Here is a 16,649-nt window from a genome sequence, read left to right as displayed (position 1 = left end):
CTTCTTCTCCCTCATGCTTGTCATTCTTTACACCTTTGGTGTCACCAGTCCAGAAATTGAAGTTTGCACTAAGTGCAAATTCTTTGATTTCAATAACTGCTCGCTTTGTCCTATTTTCCCTGTTTTGGTTACACTCTACTCCAGGTTTATCCAGACAAGCTTCTTGTCTTGCTTTTCACTTATCCTTTAAGGAGTAGCATTGGGTGCCACTCAGTGGTGAAAATCAGGTTAGAATGGGGTCCCTGAGCCAATGGACAAAATCCTTGCTGGGCTCTGTGATGAGGATGATGAACTCACATCTGGAGAGGACGCCTCTCTCCTCACCCTGTGATATTATCACAGCAGGATGGTCAAAGGACAAGATTAATTATTCCAATAACTCCAATTAAGTGAAATATTAATCTAAAATAGCCTTTTTTTCTGAGTTAAGGAACTTTGATAGTTCTTTTTGGTCTTCTGTGCTTTATCTCATACTCTGTGCTCCTTGTGTGGTGTGTTCAGGCCTTGTTTTAGTAAGAGAAAAAGGAAAATAAATGAAAAACAATTAGCAGATTATTTATGAAAACTTTCAAGCCAAAAATTACTTGGAAACAACAATTTGCAAGCTCAGTTTCAGGTTCATTTCACTTTCTTTAGTGGATTTCAGCCTAGACTACCTCTATCTTTAGTAGCCATGGACAGAGGGAAAACACACAATTCTCCAGAGATTAATGTCTAAGATGATTTATCTTTAATTTAATGTCTCACTGGGCCATAAACTGAGCACATCCTGTGCTTGGAATGACACATATGCCTAAATGATTAGGATCTACAATTAGCAGTAAAAGCTGACATTCCTTGGGTTATCATGACAAGCAAAGCCTGTTTATGTTGGGGACCCTGAGTCAAGCTTCACTTCAGAAATCTGTACCCACACATCCACAGCAGAGGTCCCTTCCCAAACTGCTCCTTGAAGATCTTTACCTTGCCTGTTCTTAAAAATTCCAGCAATGGAGAATCCATCACATGTGGGTGACTTAATTCTCTGCTTACAATAATTTTGTGGTGAATTACTCCTCTGAATAAAGTATTTCAGTACCTTCCCCTTTAAGCAGAATTTCTAAAGTTTTTAACTATTGTTTCCCCCATCTTTAAAGCCCAGAATAAATATTTTGTCCACCTTGTTTGACTTCCTGACAGCAGCTGTCCCCTCTATTCCTGTATTTAGCATCCAGACACAGTACATACATTTCATAAGGGCAACCAACCTTTAATAAATCTCACCTTTAAGTGAAATCCAATCATGATTCTGATTTATGTGTTGATTACTTGTTTGGGTTTTTTTTTTTTACAAACACAGAAAATTTGAAAAGTGAATGTAAAATTAGGAAGTGAAGTCTTTTCCCCCAGAATAATGTAAACAATACTGTTAACTCTGTTGCTCCCAGCCACTGATCTGCTGCTTTGACCTTGTAATCAGAGAAAACTCTGAGCCCTGCATTTGTCTTTGAAGGCTGCTAATAATTAAATCCTATTGTTTCACTGAAACAGAACATGACTCTCACAATTTGTAACCAGAAGCAGTATAGCTGCACTGAACAATGTTGGATAAACATGCCCTTCAAAGATCAAAGGATGTAGGGCTATGTCAATTAAAAAGAAAGGAAAAAAAAATCAGCATAGCTAAACTGCTGTTTCTCAGCAGCTTGGTGCGGGTGCAGATCTGAGGCTGCTTTGCTTTCATTTCCCAGTCTCAAGGGTATCCTCATTCCCCCCAGTGCCTGGGGAAGCTGGCACACCCAGATGTGAGCTGAGAGTCTGTGGGCAGAGGCAGAGAGTACCCCCCTCATCCCTAATTACACGTTCAAAGGATTCGTGCTCTCTCCAAGCAGCACATCTTTGTGGCATTAAATAAAAATGGGCCTCAAAGAGAACACAAACACACACAAAATGTGTTCAACAAGGCAGTGGGCAGGAGGATAACAGGGGGATGTGGATTTGGACTGATGCTGTTGGCTTTTGTTTCTTCCCTGTGAGAACCCTTCCCTTCTCCCTGGATTTCTGTGACAGTGTTCACAGGGGTCTTAGGATGAGGGAAGAGATGAGGATCTGACTCCATGTTTCAGAAGGCTGATTTATTATTTTATGATCTATATTATATTAAAACTATACTAAAAGAATAGAAGAAAGGATTTCATCAGAAGGCTGGCTAAGAATAGAAAAAGAAGGAATGATAACAAAGGCTTGTGTGTTGGACAGAGAGTCCGAACCAGCTGACTGTGATTGGCCATTAATTAGAAACAACCACGTGAGACCAATCACAGATGCACCTGTTGCATTCCACAGCAGCAGATAACCATTGGTTACATTTTGTTCCTGAGGCCTCTCAGCTTCTCAGGAGGAAAAATCTAAAAAAAAGCTTTTTCATAAAAGATGTCTGTGACAGATTTCCATCAGAGTTCACCCTCTGTGCCAATCACAGACTCACCTTGATTCCACTTTGGCCATGCAGCTCCAGCATGAGACAGGAGAAACCATGGCTGCTGAAGGAGTTTTCCCCTTCCCAGGAATGCCCATGTGATTTATGGCCAGCAAAGCCTCTTCAATTAACAGGATTCTCACTGGCTGTTTCCTGGTGGCCCAGAAAAGAGGAAAAACTTGCAGTAAATGAGTTCCAGCCATGCCTTGGCTTTGTCTGCTCTGTATTTCACAGCTTTTCATGTCTTTGCTGAACAATTTCCAGGAGACTCCCTTGCTGAAATGTCCCTACTTGTGCAGGGATCCCAATCTCCATGGCCTGATCCCTCTGGTGGGTGTTGTGGGGTCCAGTTCATCCCTATATCCATATATCCATCCATAGATCCATGTGTCCATAAACTGCTCAAGTGTCTCTGGCCAAGACCAAAGAAATTCTTCCCTGTGAGGGTGGGGAGGCCCTGGCACAGGGTGCCCAGAGCAGCTGTGGCTGCCCCTGGATCCCTGGAAGTGTCCAAGGCCAGGCTGGACAGGGCTTGGAGCAGCCTGGGACAGTGGAAGGTGTCCCTGCCCATGGCAGGGGGTGGCACTGGATGATTTCCAAGGTTCCTTCCATTCAAAGCCATTCTATGATTGTTCCAGTGCATGTTTGTGGATATCATCACCCATATTCTCAATGGAAAAAAATGAATTTGCTTTGTTTTCATTTTAGAGGAAGGGCAGTTGAGGAGGATGCAAACCAGAAAGGATAAAATCATGCTGGCATCTTGCAGCAGAGCTGTCTCATGGATACCACTGTGCTTTCTACTGAAGATTGTGTTATCTCAGCTTCAGAGGGGATGAATAAGCTTCAGCTCTGGTTCCTGGGTTCCTGGTTTCTTTTTGTTTTTCTTAATCAGAGTTTATTATTAGGCTAATGCAATATAAAAGCATTGTATAAAAGCAAGTCTTCAAATTCTTCAAATGCTCCCTTTCTACTGCAAATGGAAAAGGCATTTTTATTCTGAGAATGGGGGCATTTGTTCCTTTTACCTCTTGTACTTCTGGACTCCAATGCTTCTATTATGTGTGTCTGGATTGGATTTATGAATTCAACAAGAGGAATGTAAAATATGTAATGTTGAACCTCTGTGCAAGAGAGTTCTCTAACGCAGGCTCCTGCTTAAGAATTACAGGTATTTGTTGTTTGTTTGCTGCACTTCTTGGGAAAGCAGAGTTATTCTATCCTGCTCCCTGTTTATACTCCATTTTTATTTCCCAGTTCTAGACAATACAATTCCAGCTCAGTGAATATTTTACAGTTTCCTTGAAATAAATCACCCTCTCCACCTTCCTGTCTGCTAAAGACAAACCCTTATTGTAATGACTTAAATTCCAGTATCAGCTAATCTGAGGAAAGAACCTGGCCCATAAAGTTTGACAAATGATGATCATATTAAAAAATAAAATGTACACATTGTGTCTAAACACAATTGACCTCATTTCTCTCAGCTGTCCTGGTGTTCAGCTGCTTGGAAAGTTTCCTCCGGGGAAAACCTTTATTAAATGATTTGTGTGTCTTTTACATTTTGTTCCAAATTATCTGGCTCCCTCGTTTTATTTCTTCTTCAGGCTGGCTGCTTGCTACAGCTAATTTGGTTGTCCTTGCTGGGACTACCATAAATACTCCTTCCCAGTAGTACTTTGCAAGCTGAATTAGTCAAGTGATCTTGGCTACAGCATCCAAGAAAATACTCAGTGAGATTAAACACTGGTGGAATTTTACGGTTGGAGACACTGTTTTAAAGTCATGCATAAAGGAGCATGGGCAAAAAAAAATGCTGACATGGCCAAAAGAACCATTTCCTGGATGCTAAAATTGTGACCTTCAGGATTGTGTTTGAAGGGAGAGCTGCTCACTCACTGCTCTCCCTGCAATGACTGTATTAAAGCACCACCCCCTCTGTGGAACTGGTAACAAGGAGCCCTTCATAAAAATACATGAAATATCAGATTGAAAACAAGGAGGTAAAGCCTGGCCTGTGAATTGAAAGACAGAGCACTGAGTCTCCAGGTGTTCTGGGTTTGCCTGTGAAGCAGAGGAGGTGACATCTTACCTGGGCTCAGTGGTACCAGAGTCACCAAAAGAGTAGAAAAAGCTTTTTCTTCATCTCCATCTCCATCTTTGCTCCTATTTCACCCTGGCAGCACCTGGAGATTCAACCTGTGCAGGGCTGTGGCTCTTGGGTGGAAACTGTAGTTGGATAATTCTGCTGTTGGCTCAGGGTGGCATATATTTACCATTCCCCCCAGAATTTGTGGGTATGACCAGGCAGGCTGGCTCTGCAGCTGTCCTTACAATGGCTTCGTGTCTTTCTGTCATGAGCCTGAAGCTCCTGACTTTATTTAAAGCTCTATAAGCACTTCATTCATCAAAACCCAACTCCAGAGTAGCAGAGGGTGACAGCAGGGCTGTAATTATTTCTGATTGGGTGGAATGGATGAAGACCTTTCTGTCAAAAATTACCCTTTCAAATTTTTTCCCAGCCATGCACCAGTTAGAACATTTTATTTCAGCATTTCTGAAAGTATATATATGTCCTTTTGAGTTGTGAAATAATTGTTTTCAAGTCTGAAAGTACCAGTGCTTCATTTAAAAGGGGTACAAAAATTATTACAAATGCCCCGTGAGCTATACAAAATGTTTTAGCTTGGAACATCTGTTAAATAATTTTTAAAAATGCTTTATTCATCTCTAAGTTGATTTTATATTAATCTCTTCTTTCATCTCCCAAAAATAGAGTTTTCAAAATCATAAAATCATTATTATTAAGGTTAGAAACAATTACTCTTACAGTTTGCTCAAACCTTTTGAGATGTGGTGGACAGAGCTAATTTCATGTCAAGATTGACTTTAAATAAAGAAGGTTTCTAATACTAAATTGAAAAGGCTCAGACTTTATCCTAGTGAAAAAGGTGAATGATTACAATGGGAAAAGTATTAAAATATCAGTATTTCTTGTAGAATTAGAAGTCTATATTTCCTTAACCCTCCTGCACCAGACACAGGATAGATAGGTCTTTATTTTCACAAGATCTTTCTTGATGTTAAAAGGCAAGTCTACTCATCTTATAATAAACCTGGAAAATTCCAGGGTGAAGAAATGCATGAGACAGCATAAACATGATCCGAGACATTTTGGATACAAGCAACAATTCCACTTTTCTTGTAACAGATGACACTGCTTGACATTAGAACAAGAAGTACCTGTTGCCTCTGTTGTAAAATCTCTTGCAAATAGCTTCTGATTTGTGGCACTGATATAAAGGCTGTGTTTTATGGAGCTTACTCAACCAGCTTTGCTATGTCAGGTTATCACAGATACATTTTTTCCCAATTCATTTTGAGACCAACTGCTGCTAAGAGGCTGTAACAAGGGTTGTAACTTGCTCCTTTAACTTCCATTCAGACAGTTTGAATAAACCCCCATTTCAGCCTTTTATGGGCCCTCTTTCCATTATGCCTCTTTTATTTTACTTTTCTCCACAGGGATTGAGCCACTTTATCCAGGTAATTTTCTGCAATATCATGTTAACCCATTAAAATGTCAGATAATTTATTGTCCGTTCCGTCCACCTGCCTGTCCTTTTTCCCTGAAAAAGCACAATCATTTCTGTGAGCTCTGCCTTCCCCTGCCTGTTCAAAGGGCCTGGTGGTTGTCCTCACTTTCTCATTAAATCTCACCCAAGAACAGTTGCCTTGGAAACCAGGGAGTTGATCCAGCAAAGGGGCTGAGCATCTTCACCTTGCCTTGACTTTGGTGGGAGGTGAGGCCATTCAGCACTTCTGAAAGGAGAGTTTAGTGCAAGGCCAGCAGAGAAACCACCAACTGCAGTTTTCCTCTGGTTCCAGGAGGATGGGAAGCGATGGTGCTGCTCCTCTCACAGCTTCTGAGTGAAGAGCAGGAGTCAGCAGGAGGCTGAAACAGCTGATGCTTTCCTGGCATCTGCGAAACCATTTGAAGACTTTTTGGAAATGCAAATGCATTCTAAGTACTATTCAAATGAACAAACTTCTTCTGAAAGTCTAAGACAGCCCAGCTTTCCTCCTGAGCTATTTATAAAGTGCTGGTGCATTTGTAAGGGAGCTACCAGGGTTGTTACAGATTTGGAATAAGAAACCAGTTTGGATTAAAAACAAGAAAAGAAAATCAAATAAACAGCACATCTTAGTGTTTGAGAGGAGAGACAGCATCCTTCCAAGGACTCAGCCAATGTAAGCACAGAATCTTAATGTTTCCAAGGAAAACATGGCAGGGTTTGGAAACTTGCCAGTGAAGAGATGAAGTTTAGATTCCTGTGATAACCACAGCAAGAGATAACTTGTGGAGATAAACCACACCCAGAGAACAGAGCTGGCTCTGCCCAGGCCACCAGTTCAGCCTTGGATCAGGACATGTGTTTCCATGAAGCCTTCAGACCTCCCTGTGAGCCCTTTCCAGGCTCCCCTGGTTCCATATGGAGCCATTCCTTGGACCTGAACCTTTACATAGGTACCAGGAGCACAGGTCAAGGTCCAGCAGAGCAGAGCATCTACCAAGCCTATGGAACCCCAGGAAAAAAGTGACTTCTGAGGGAGCACAGTCACCTGGAGACAGCAAATCCTGCTGCATTCTTGGCTGGAGTTCTCACATGCTTCACTGGAGCTTGCTCCTGGTCTTTATGTGCTGGGACTGGAAAGTCCATCTGGGAAGATGTTTCCCTTCTCACTGAAGGTCATGCCAGGCTTTTCTCCTCTCCTGACTTAATGGAACCTTTTACCCTCAAACCAAGATTTGCTCCCATGGGGTTGAAAATCTTTCTCCCTCCGAGGAACATTCCCATCTTCTCACCCAGACACAATGTGCAGTGATTGGACTCTTTTCTTGATGCCAGCTTTGAGTGGTAAACGCTCAGACAACTTCTGGTGATCCCAGGTTGCTTCAGATATCAAATTTGATCAAAACATTTTGCAGAACATCTCCAGAAATATTTCTCCTGGCTTCTTCTCTTGATGTTTTTTGTGGTTTTTCCCAACAAAGTTTCTTATTTGTTTTGTTATCTTGATGTTCAGTTGTGCTGTATTTTATAACAGCAAATAAATTCCTTAAGGTCAGATGGAAAGGCATTTTTTCTTTTAGATGGAAAAGCATTTTTGAGAAAATGATCAATGGAAAGAAATCTGAACTAAAAACCCATTTGAGAAGTAGAACCTTCTTCTTTTACACATGTCCATCTGAAGTCCTTTCTAACTAAAAGCAGTTTCTTACAAAATTCCGTGCTACAAACTAACAAATCTTCCCACAGAAAGATGAGAGAACAGAAAATAGAAGTTTGCCAAGTCACCTGATGCATTTCTTCAATTTTCCTCATGTCTTTGTATCCATGTGCCAAGCTGATGTTTCTAAAGAGAAACAAAAAGCCTTGAAGTTTGTATTTTGGTCGGGTCTAGAGGCAGTAAACAGCATTAGAGCTACTGGCTGGTGGGTGCTGTAGGAAAAACAAGGAAATTACTTTTCCTGCCTTGAAATCTTCTCAGTTGGGACACACACAAAAAAGGCTTCTTACTCAAGCTAACATAACATTCTTTACCTTACAGAATTAGTTGGTGTTAAATGTCTCTCCCTTCTGCCCTTTCCCCATCATTTGCACCATTGCCAGGTTTTCTTCCAGAGACTCTTCCTTGAAAGAAAGCAAAGAAGCAGCTGCAGAGACTGAAAGAACAGGTGATAGGGAGCAGCTTTCCAATACTCACAGCAAGGACAGAATAAAGTCAGGGCAGCCCCACCTGCAAAGAAGAATTCACTGCTACCATCCCAACAGTGCAGCATTGCTCCCTCACTTGGTGTTGACTTCATTCAACAGCAGGAAACTGCCAGAGCATTCCCAGCCCTTCTGGGTCATGGATCTGAATCCCTTGTCCTGCTGTGCACTGATTTTCTCCCCCAACTTGTGCAAGCTCAGATTCAATCCCATGCCCAGACCCACCTTGAAATTAAGGAAATATGTGGATCTCTGAAGTGCAAAATGTTTGGACAGAAGTCTCTTGCTCGCAGGAGATGGAATGGAGAGGAGGCAGGTTTGGATCCCCGTGTTGCAGGGATTTACACCTCCAAAAGAGGCTTTTAGTGCTGAATAATAACATGCTTCTAATTAAGGCTGTTGCTGCAAAATCTCTAATCTGATAACACATTGTGCAGGAAGCAAGCAGACATCTGTTCCTATGAACACATCAATATTAAGGTGGATTTTGGATGCAAAACTCTCCCCATGCTGTTTAATAATGCCACTGGCAGAAGAGATCTCCTGCTTTAATATCTGGCAACAAATGTTTTGCAACAGGGCCGTGTATTCCGTGGAGAATGGTGTGAACATATGATCTAATTTTCCCTGGCAAAGAGTCCATCATGCATGTGAAATTTCTCAAGGAAGACAATAACCCCTCCCATCCATAAAATCAGGTTGATGGGTGAACAAGACTGGGTAGAGACAGGAACACTCTTACCTCCAGCATTACCATCTGTGCCCTTCCTTTGGGAACTCTTAAATGGGAAGTATTTGGAGTTGGGTGAGAGATTCTGAAGTGAGGAGTGAGTGGAAGAGCCTGCCTGGCTAAGATAACCCACCTGGCTTAAGGTGTGGGTCCCCACAGTGCCCTGGTACATTTTAGCCCCTTTTGTGCTCTGAGGATCTCAAAGCTATTCCTGAAGTTAATTCTGCCCTGATTCTGTCCTGAGCCAGCAGTTCATTCCCACCACTAAGTCAAGCACAAATCCCTTGTGGTATTTCACAGAGGTATCCTCCCCAGGTATTCCTTTTTCCCTTCCAACATCTTGCTCCTCAAAGTATCACAAGCCAGGATCAGACTCTTGATTGCCTTTTTCTGCAATGCCTTTTTCTTCCACGAGTTTTTCCTGCTGCTTTTTTGACCCCATGTAACATTATGGCATCCACATCCTCCTGAGGAGAATATCACAGGACTTGGTACAGTTTCTGAGAAGAGCTTCAATTTCTCCTCTCCTAGGATCCCACTGGCATCTGCCAGCTTAATTTGTTGAAAGCTTCAGCCTTGTAGAGTTTTTCTGGAGATCAGTAAAAGTTCCCAATGCTCAGCAGCACCAGGGGGTGACCACCTCTTACTGAAACCCATCCTGCACTATAAATTATATAACGGTTAATTGTGAGTGTTTATTTTGGGTTGGCTGCAAAGTGCACTTGCTACAGATACACAGAACTATCAGGTTTCTGTCAGATTTTTTTTTCCCATTAATTTTGATTTCTTCTATGCAAATAGGGAAGCAGTTTCTGATTCTGGCACACAGATGTGCCCAGTCCCTAGAAATAGCTTCATTGCTTACATCCAACACCAGACTTGCTGGTTTTGCTGGGAATGGAAGAAGAAGTTTGATTAACCTCACATAAGAGGTGATAAAAAGAATCTCCCATTCATCCTGAAATACTCTCCACAACTCCCTGACAGGAGGCTGCAGCCAGGTGGGGGTCAGGCTTGGCTTCCAGGCATCAAGGGACAGGACAAGAGGAAACTGGCTCAAGTTGCACCAGGGGAGATTTAGGCTGGATAGCAGGAAAAATTTCTTCACTGCAAGGATGGTCCAAGCACTGGAGTCACCATTCCTGGGGAGATTTAAGAGCTGTGTGGATGTGGCACTTGGGGACATGGTTTAGAGGTGGCTGTGGCAGTGCTGGGTTAATGGTTGGACTTGGTGAACTTGGAGCCCTTTTCCAACCTAAATGAATGCATGGGAGAAGGAGCAGAGGCTCCTTACAGAGCCACAAGGATGCAAAAGGACACAGCTGTTCTTCATTTCAGATCCCAGCTCTGACACCAGCTTGTCACGTCACCTTGAGCATCATGCATTTTGGATTTTTAATGCATTAACAGGGCAAAAAGAAGAGAGTTAGCAGCAGAAGAGGGGACAAGAGTGCAGCAACACTGAATGATGAAGCAAGACATGGCCTTAGAGCAAAAAAGCCCTGATCAAACCTGTGTCAGATTTAAAGATTTGCACTTCTCAGCCATCAGAGTTACACAGGGGGATAGACTGGCAGATATATTATGTAAATAAGGATCAAAGCACTTGCACATCTGCTTCAATCCAATTTTCTCAGCCTTTTAAAACAGTATTTGCAAGTGTAGGTATTACAGCTCAGACACTGGTTTTGGGCATCTACTTCTCACACTCCAAGAAAAATATATCAGAGCACAGCACTAACAAGGATTGAGGTGCTTCACAGCAGTTAAAGGCAAAATGCAAATGCAATACAGCTGCTTTTCTCTGCTCACTTGGAAAGAGGCTCAAGCCCAAGGTTTCAGATGCAGGAAGGACTCAGCATGGCTTGGGGAGCTCCCAAAGCAGCTTTTTGTCCTGCAGCCAGCCTGCCTCTTCTGGCTCCATGAAAAATATCTACTTACACAGCCCAATAAGAGGTATTGCCTCATGATTTTATTCCTGGAAAAAAGAAAACTTGTTAAAGTGGTGGCTCGCTTGCAGCTCTGATGACAACAGGGTAGAGCAAGAAATGAGCTGGATGCACAGTGAGGAGGCAATTTGGAGTGAGGAATTAACCCCTTAGGGCTTGGCTCTAGAAGCACTCATGAGCTACTTTACTCATTTGTCACTGCTCAGCAGAGGCAAGGACAGCTGGACCCCAAATTCCTTGCAGATCCACCTGTGTCCATGGTTTGGATGAGTTTCAGTGTTCCAGAAAAGCAGTTTATTTGGGTGTTTGCTGGCAGTAGTGCAGCATCACATAACAGAGGGGAGCTGGGTGCAGGCTCTGCAGAAGGGGACACAGCACCAGGCATGACAAACTGATGGAATAGGTTGTCCTGAGAAGTTGTGGATCCCTGGAAGTGTTCAAGGCCAGGGTGGGTTGGGTTCTGAGCAACTTGGTCCAGTGGAAGGTGTCCCTGCCCCTGGCAGGGATGTGGAATGAGATAACACAGAAATCCCTTCCAACCCTAAAGAATTACATGATTTTATGACAGAAACAGAGCCTCTTCTTGCCCAGGTTGCCTGGAGAGGCTGGGTCAGTGTGCTACAGCCTCTCCATCCACCTGCCAGTCTCTCTCTGTGTCAGGGACAAAGCCATGGCAGGACAGATGGGTCTGGCCTGCCCAAGCCCCTTCTCAGCCCTGTCTCCATCTTGCATTAAATATAATTATAGACCAAAACTATCTCACCCAAGGGCATCAGATCCACAGCTCAACAAGATCAGCACCACTGAGATCTGCAGGGTGAAGCCCCAGCAAAGAGAAGAGCATAACTGGCTCTGCTCTTTCCCAAAGCCAGCAAAAACAGCCAGAAACCTTTGCTTCTACAGTGACCCTGGGCAGCTTTGGTGTTTTTTGTTTTTCCCCCCCTGAACAAGGTGAGTGTGGATGTTTTTTGCATTAGTAAGAGGTTTCCACAGGAAAACAAGCTGCCCACTGCCACACCAGGAGCCAGTGTGAGCAGGGCTGGGATCTCCAGCACATGTAAAATTCATGAGGCTCCATGTGCATCTCAGGCACTTGTGCAGCCCAGCTGGGGCTGGAAATGGAAATGGAAATGGTACCTCCCAGACCACCTCATGCCCACAGCTTCCAAAAGGTTCCCTTCACTCCAAAGCCAGGCAAGACAGATGAAATCCCTTCTCCCCCAAATACACATCTCCACGAAGAGATTTGCTCCTCAGAGCCAAGAACACTGAACCCTTACCTTTCATTTTGATGGTTTCCATGGAAACCATAAAATTAAGCTATGCAGTTACTTACTGCAACATTATATAATCTGCCAAACACTCTGATGTTTTTCAACAAAAGTGTTCGTTCTGGGCTGGTTGGGCTTTTTTTTTTTCCTTTCCCAGTATGATCAGCCTGATCTGTGTTGATCTGATTAAACAAGGAGCAGTGGTGTAAAATCAGGTATTAAAATGCAACTTCTGTCAGTTCTCCTCTTCAGAGAATGGCAGCTCTGCCTGCCTCCACTGCTGGCTTGCAGCTGCAGTTTAAGGTTTCACAGCACTGCTCCTCTCCTGACTGTACAGATGGGGTTGGATTGGAGAGGGTCTGATGCCACTTCTGACCTTGGGGATAATAAACATCTTCCACATTGCACCAGGTTGTCTGCATCTATAATAACAGTATGCAAAAATGTGGTCATGTGCAGTGATCTTCTGTTTAATTAGGGCCACAAGGCAGGGTGGAATGGGCTGCCTTCAGTTCAGTTTCCCACATTGACCTGAGGGATCACATTTTGGACAAACACTGTGGAATATCCTGCATATTTGTTATGAAGGAAAAATCTCATTATAAACCAACTCTAATATGCATTTTTTGATGTTCCTGGCACTCAGCCATCCCTGTTGGAACTGGACCAGAGGCAGCAGCAATGTTTGGGAAGAAGGAAGGTGCTGTGCAATCACTCTTTTAACTTTTGTGGCCAGACTTATTATTTTTAATAGACCTCAGCAAAGCCACTTAGCTCTTCTTTGTTTTTCCAGGATACACAACCCTGCTGCTGTAGGGAATAATGCCAAAAACATTCTCACCATTGGTGAGAATAAACTCTTTCTCTTGTAGCTGCAGAAGGCAAAGGCAAGACCTGAGCTGGACTTTGGGGCTTGCACAGAAAATGCGGTGGGAAAAGGGAAATGACAAACACACGGATTTATGTCCTAAGGGAAGGGTATGAGAAGGATTGCAACTTGTAGGTCAGCATCCATCACCTTCCAGTGCTGTGTCTCTCAGGCTACATTTGATAGTGAACTAAAAATGTCCAGGAGATTGCTCAGGCCAGTCTGAGTCTGTCACAGGCATCTTTTATGAAAAATCCTTTCCTTAGGATTTCTCCTTCTGAGAAGCTGAGAGAAAAACAGAAACAAAATGTCAACAATGGTTATCTGCTGCTGTGGAATGCAACAGGTGCATCTGGGATTGGTCCATGTTGGTTGTTTCTAATTAATGGCCAATCACAGTCAGCTGGCTCAGACTCTCTGTCCGACACACAAACCTTTGTTATCATTCTTTGCTATTCTATTCTTAGCCAGCCTTCTAATGAAATCCTTTCTTCTATTCTTTTAGTATAGTTTTAATGTAATATATATCATAAAATAATAAATCAGCCTTCTGAAACATGGAGTCAGATCCTCATCTCTTCCCTCATCCTCAGACCCCTGTGAACACCAGCACATGAGTCATTGTTTGGATGTTTTAGCTCTGACTTGTTCCTGCACCAGGTCTCACATCACACCAAGGAGGGGGTGGATACAGCACAGAAGAGCTTGGCCCACTCTGGGTTCAGAAGAAGAGAGTTCAGGTGTGTTTCCCTGAAGCCCTGAAATCAGCCATGGCCCATTTTATTTGCTGGAGTTAAGAAGCATTTTCAAAGAAATGATCGAGTCCAGCAAGGGCAGTGTAAATTAAAGCTGACAGAGATGCAGTGTCTTCTCCTGGCAGCATCCTTTCTTATCTCTCCAATCAATTTATCCCTTCAGCAAAACTCACATCTTCCTTGAGCACTGCTCAGCCTTGGCATAGCATCTTGAAAATCCTTTTCTGGGGGGTGATGGATTTGGGTTTTGAAATATTGCTGAGAAACCCAAGGGAGAGCTTGGATTCCCCCTCTTACCATTGACCATGTTTGCCATCAGGTGACATCACAGAAACACCATCCACATCCCTGGGAAATCTGCCTTTTCATGGGTTAATCTCATTCTGCTCCAGCCTCTTATTGCTCACTGGCTTTGTGTGACAGTGATCTTGGTATGATATAAAGACATAAAATGCTGAGCATCTGAAGCAGCTGCTCATGCACCATTCAAAGAGCACACACACCCAATAAAAAAGCATTTACAGTGACTATAAATAGCTGGGAATAGCAGATAACTAATTATTTAAGTGTCAGAAAAACTCTAGGCAACCCTCATGTGACATAATGACACATGTCATGGATAATAACTCCCAGCCTGAGGTGAGGATGGAATTTAAAGGAACTGGAGGTTTCCTGGGTTTGCCTTAATGGTCAGTCAATTTTTTTTTGCCCATTTCAATGCTAAATATTGGAGATGTTTCTCTTGCTGAATACTTATATATTCCACTTTGAAGTCAAGAGGTTCAGTCAGGTGAATTGGCATCCCTGAAAAGAAACTGCACCTGGAGAGGGTGGCTCAGGAAGCCAATGTAAGTATTTATGGTATCTCTTGAGTTGTAGGAAAGGCTGTATTAACTTAAACTGCATAATAAATCTCTGCAAAACAAAGACTGTGTTTAACATCTCTGCAGGATCTCATCTCTTCAATTTTCTGGTTTGCTGTTCCTCTTCTTTCTGTGTATTTCTTGATGGAAAAAGTTTGCTCACTCTGTACTCATTTTCTACTACGCCAAGCAGCATCACTGCTCGATTTTCACCATAATAAAGAATCATCATGGAGTATAAAGAAAATATGAGATAATGCCAGTGCTGGTGGTTTTCTGCTTTCTCCTGAACTGGTTTTACTGAGCCTGCAGACAGATCTTCCTGTGAGCACCTCTATCCATAAGCTTCCAGCATGTGCATGACAAACTCACAGGCTTGTCTGCCAAATATTTGTGATGCAGTTTAACTTATTTTAATAATTTAAAAAATAAACTGTTGAAGACTACTATCTGCAAAACCCAAAGGCAGTCGTTATCCCCTTGATTTTCTTTTTTGTTTCTTTCTACAGAAGATTGTTCAGACATTTCTGTGCTAGAGCAGTGTAATTACTACAGTTACTCTGGTTACTACCCTTATTTCCAGCCTGAAGGATTATTCAAAACTGCAGAACATAGAAACAGGTTGAGCATGTGACCCACCATGTTCAGAAACAGGAGGAGGACAGCACTGCTCTGGTATTAAACAGCAATTAAATAATTGACAAGCAATTAGCAGAACACAACTTCCTGCTGTTTTGGCAAGGGTCAGACAAAAATACTATTAAATAAATAAATAAATAAATATTTAAAATGTTATTATTAAATAAATGAATGAGGGAAGTGATGTGTTGGAAGTGCTGGGTGGAAAAGGATGAAGCTGCACCCAGCAGCCAGAGAATGACCAAACCAGTGAGAATTACGAATTTTAGCACATCCAGAATTATCAGTCCTGAAGGTCTGAAGGGACCTCCAGAAGGCTGAGCAGAGTTATGATCCCCATAACCTGCAGGTGGCTGAGGTTAAATCCCAGGATTGCTCCTCAGGAACCTGGGCACTGCTCTTGAGAAGGACCTGTGAAATCATCTTATCCCAAGCTTATTAAGTGCTCAATTTCACATGACTCCTCTGCTCCCACCATCAGCTCTGTTTGCCTTTGTGGAAAGAAATTCCATTTACTTCACTGTACTCTGCATCTCAGCAGACCCTTGTGGTCATTAGAATTTGCTTTTTTCTTTTTTGCACATGGACATAAATAGGAGATTTTATGAAGAGATCTGTTGATATGGATGGAATTGCAGAAAACAAAAGCTGGGTCTTTTGCCTAATTTGTAGGAATTTTATCTCTTTTGTTTTCATTATTTTGTAGGCTCCTGATATTTTCCCACTGGAAGAATCCCATCTAAACAAAACTCTGGCCAATTAAATATAGCATTGATCTTCCTAATAACCTTTCATAAACCTTTTTTATACACCAGAATAAACCTATGGAACACAGAGTAAAACTTACAGGTTAAAATGATAAATCAGATGCATTTGTTTTGATATTTATGCACAAGGACAGTGAAATTATTACACTTTTGGGTAATGCTTGTGAGGTTTTGAAACTTTAACAGAAATTCAAACATTTTCTGCTACTTTACCATTCTTTCCTGCCCTCCTGTCTCAGAGAACAGATATCTCAAGGCTTTTCTACATGAGAAGATTGATGTCCCAGAAGTGCTGTCCATTCTTTGAGTTTAATTGGGTTTAACTTTGGAAGCCTGTAGGAAAGGTTAAGTCTCACCTGCCTGAGCTGAAGAGGATTTTGCTTGGAGACTAATGGCTTAGCTAGTTTAGGTTTGGGTATTTCAGAAGCATTCTGGGCCTTAATGCTTGTGTAGTGCAGCTGCCACTGGTGTGGTGTCAGAAGAGGCTTTTGAGAGAGAAGCCTGTGTCAAACAGAAGTTTTCAAGCAGGAGGGAACTCTTTGGTGTGTTTTTGGCACTGTGACATCAGGTGG

The 16,649-nt window shown here is 42.5% G+C and overlaps 1 protein-coding gene across 1 annotated transcript in view; it reads right to left on the bottom strand.

Moving 5' to 3' along the window:
- PRKCQ (protein kinase C theta) overlaps positions 1-3,067 on the bottom strand; it is a 110,403-nt gene extending 107,336 nt beyond the window's left edge. Inside the window, exon 1 of the mRNA XM_077179263.1 lies at positions 2,468-3,067. The gene's annotated coding sequence lies outside the window, so the exon portion shown is untranslated. The remainder of the gene's footprint in view (positions 1-2,467) is intronic.
- Between the last annotated feature and the right edge of the window lie 13,582 nt (positions 3,068-16,649).

This window comes from Agelaius phoeniceus, chromosome 5 (genome assembly GCF_051311805.1).
Source record: "Agelaius phoeniceus isolate bAgePho1 chromosome 5, bAgePho1.hap1, whole genome shotgun sequence".
In the NCBI taxonomy this organism is placed as follows: Eukaryota; Metazoa; Chordata; class Aves; order Passeriformes; family Icteridae; genus Agelaius; species Agelaius phoeniceus.
Note: the sequence above shows the minus strand (reverse complement) of the source record. Positions and strands in the feature narration are given on the sequence as shown.